The sequence below is a fragment of the Corylus avellana genome, chromosome ca4 (assembly GCF_901000735.1).
Source record: "Corylus avellana chromosome ca4, CavTom2PMs-1.0".
NCBI classification, from domain to species: domain Eukaryota; kingdom Viridiplantae; phylum Streptophyta; class Magnoliopsida; order Fagales; family Betulaceae; genus Corylus; species Corylus avellana.
This window is the reverse complement of record NC_081544.1, coordinates 10732818-10736741: the sequence shown is the minus strand read 5'-3', so window position 1 is coordinate 10736741 and position 3924 is coordinate 10732818. Positions and strand designations below refer to the sequence as shown.

The 3924-nt window shown below is 38.4% G+C and overlaps 1 pseudogene; it reads right to left on the bottom strand.

The window, feature by feature from the left end:
• The window catches only part of LOC132178049 (uncharacterized), a 7651-nt pseudogene extending 3960 nt beyond the window's left edge, over positions 1-3691 (bottom strand).
• Positions 3692-3924: the final 233 nt, after the last annotated feature.

The window sequence follows — 3924 nt, the reverse complement described above, 5'->3', positions numbered from 1 at the left end:
TAATTTAGAAATAAATTGGTTTCAAAAAATAACAAATTCCCCGGCAACGGCGCCAAAAACTTGTTGTGCAAATTTATTTAACACGCAAGTGCACGAATCAATTGTAGTTTAATGGATTGCAAGTGCGAGGTCGATTCCACAGAGAATTGTATTTTTGAAAGAGCAATTTATATCTAAACTAATTAAATCCTAATCTAGTTCCAAAAGGGTTTTGATTTTTGAGTTTTGAAAATTAAAGGATAAACAGAAACTAAATAAAATAAGTAAATCTAAGGATAAAGGTACTAAGGTTTGGGAATTCACACTCACTAAATCATAACAACATACTTTATGTTCATCAATATTAATCCGAAGTTCTCACAAATTAAATCATAGATATGTTTTACTATGCTTCAAAGAATTAATCAAAACCATCCCATGTATCCATTCATTGACCAAATCACAAAAGGAATCCAAATTAAATTGAAACACCAGATGTATCCTTAGAACAAATCACAAGGGATATCCAATTTTTATGAGTTAAAAGCCAAGCAATCAATCATATGAAATTATCTCAAATCATCACATGTATCCTTGAATCACAAGAGATATCCAAGAATCAATCCATACAATTGATTAAAAGTAAAACAATTGAAATAAAAAACCCAATAAAATTAGAATAATAAAAACTTACATAAAAGTGATGTTGTTCTTCATCGGTGAGGCTTCATCCCCAACCTTAGTTGGGAATTTAGCTCCACATAAAAATAAAATCTAAACCTAAACCTAAACCTAAAGAAAAACTAAACAAAAGAATTTTGCTCTCTGGGATTGTGTATCTTTTCTTTAATGCAAAGAAGTCTATTTATAGGCTTAGGGAAGTCCTAGAAGCCCAAGTAAACCTAGATAATTCGGAGGTCTGTCTCCCAGTTAAAATAGAAGTCTGAAATCGGAATAGGATTCGTCCAAATTTGTGTCTCTTAATTGCGGGGCGATTTTGACATAGTAACTGTACGAATTACGAAAATCCTATTTCATAACAAATTGTAGTATTTTGAGCTAGCTTTCCAATGCCGTTTGAATCACTTCAATCCAATATTTGAGCGGAGAGTTATGGTCAAAATACTAAGACGTGTGCAGAATCTGAATTTGAATCCGATCCGAAATCTTATCCAATCTGAACTTTAATCTGATTTAACCTTTCCTTAGATTTGGTCAGACTTAACCACACAATCTAGGTCTTCTCAAAGTATGCTTTCTTCCAAACTTCGCATTTTTCCCTTTAAAGCTGCAGTTTTTCTTCAATGACCTACAAAACACTAAAAACACAAAACTAACACAAAATATTAAATAACGACACAGCTAAAGTATTAACTAATGTAAATAAAGGGGTCCAAATATGCAATATTTGGCACTTATCACTAATAATTCTTTCTCAGTAGTAGAATAATTCAGCTGGGCATCATTTAATGTTCTAGAGGCATAATAAATGGCGTGAGGTACCTTATTGATCCTTTGACCCAAAACGGCTCCCACGGCAAAGTCACTGGCATTACACATGAGCTCAAAGGGTAAGCTCCAATCAGGTGCTCGCATAATTGGTGCAGAAGTGAGCAGCATTTTTAGTGTGTTGAAGGCCGTCATGCATTCTTTGGTCCAGTCAAACTTGGCTTCCTTCCCAAGCAATGCACAGAGGGGTCTAGAGATCTTGGAGAAATCCTTGATAAACCTTCTATAGAACCCGGCATGTCCAAGAAAACTCCTTACCCCCTTGACTGTCAGGAGTGGGGGATGTTTGGAGATGATTTCTATCTTGGCCTTATCCACTTCTATGCCCTTGCTTGAAATAGCATGACCCAATACAATGCCTTGTTGAACTATGAAGTGGCATTTTTTCCAATTGAGCACTAGGTTGCATTCTTCACACCGCTTGAGAACGTTTTTCAAATGGTGTAGACGTTCATCAAAACTAGGCCCAAAAACACTAAAGTCATCCATAAAGACCTCAATGGTTTTCTCCACCATGTCTGAAAAAAATACTCATCATGCATCTCTGGAATGTAGCTGGGGCATTGCATAAACCAAATGGCATCCTTCTGTAGGCGAATGTGCCAAAAGGACATGTGAAGGTGGTCTTCTCCTGATCCTCTGGTGCTATTGGAATCTGATTATAACCACTATATCCATCCAAAAAACAGTAGTGGCTATGGCCAGCTAATCTCTCTAGCATTTGGTCAATGAACGGTAATGGAAAGTGGTCTTTTCTTGTTACCTTGTTTAGTCTTCTGTAATCGATGCATACTCTCCACCCAGTGGTTACTCTTGTGGGTATCAATTCATCATCTTCATTCTTCACCACTGTGATCCCAGTTTTTTTTGGTACTACTTGAACTGGGCTGACCCATTTGCTGTCTGAGATGGGATAGATGATGCCCACATCTAGTAGTTTTAATACCTCTTCCTTGACTACCTCCTTCATGTGTGGGTTGAGTCTTCTTTGTGCATCCCTGGTTGGCTTTGCTTCGTCTTCAAGGAAGATTTGATGCATGCACTTAGCTGGACTTATTCCTTTGATGTCAGCAATGGTCCATCCCAAGGCGGTTTTATGTTCTCTCAGAATTCTCAACAGCTTTTCTTCTTCCCCACAACTCAGATTTACAGCAATGATGACTGGTAATGTCTTGTTTTCTCCTAAGTATGCATATTTATGTGCTCTGGCAATTGCTTCAAATCCAGCCTAGGTGCCTGTACAACAGAGGGAACAAGAGTGGTGTTAGTGGGCTTAAGAATTTCAAAGGGATGAGTATACTTACCTGAGTATTTAGGAGAAGCCTCAAGGTGATGCACTGTTTCCATAACATCACTAGTGATCTCTTCCAGTTCCGACTCAATATCCTGCCTTGTGAGACTTTGGGTGAGGGTGGCCTCCAATGGATCTTTATGACGGTCCTGCAAAATTGTCTCACTAACATTTTGGATCACACAAACATCAAAACATTCTAAATCTTCTTGAAGTACTTTCAATGCATCGAATATTTTGAATTCGATTGTCTCACCATTTACCTTCATACTCACAATACCCTTTTTCACCCCCATTGTAGTATCGGCAGTTCTCATAAAGGGTCTTCATAAGATAATAGGTAACGGTGATGGCACAGGGGATTCTTCCACATCTAATACAAAAAAATCAGCAGGTAAAATAAATGTTCCTACCTTTACCAACACATCCTCCAGTATACCTCTTGGTCTTTTGATGCTTCTGTCTGCCAATTGCAAGGTGATAGAGGTTGGCTGAAGCTCCCCCAATCCCAGCTATTCATATACAGTGTAAGGCAGCAAATTCACCCCTGCTCCTAGATCCAGTAGCTAACTGGATCTGTTAGCTTTGGTGGTAATTTTCTTAACAAGATTGCACTTACCTCTTCTGTTAAGGCCACTGTCTCATACTCCTTAAACTTCCTTTTGTTAGTGCAGCAGTCCTTTAAAAATTTGGCATATGAAGGAATTTGTTTGATTGCATCTAATAAAGGAATGTTGATTTCGACTTTCCTCAAAGTTTCAAAGATATCCCTGAGTTGCTCTTCTTTATTTGATTTGAGTAGCCTTTGAGGAAAGGGTGGTGCATTTACCTTCTCCATTTTGTTTACCTTGGAAGTTGATAGTCCTTCTGGAGTTTCTTGAGGTGGCTCTTTAGTTCCAATGACCTTGCCATTTCTGAGAACTGTGGCTGCTTCCAGTTGCTGACGATCCCCTGGATTGGGTATTGTTTAAGCTGGAAATTCTTCCTGCTTCTTCTCACTCAGCTCCTTTGCCATCTGACCCATTTGTACTTCCAGTTTTTGTATAACTTGTTTTTGATCAGCCATAAACTGCTGCTGTGAAGTCACCAGTTGTCGTGCAAGATCCTTCAGGTCATCCTTTTCTGGCTTTTGAGCTGGTGTGTCC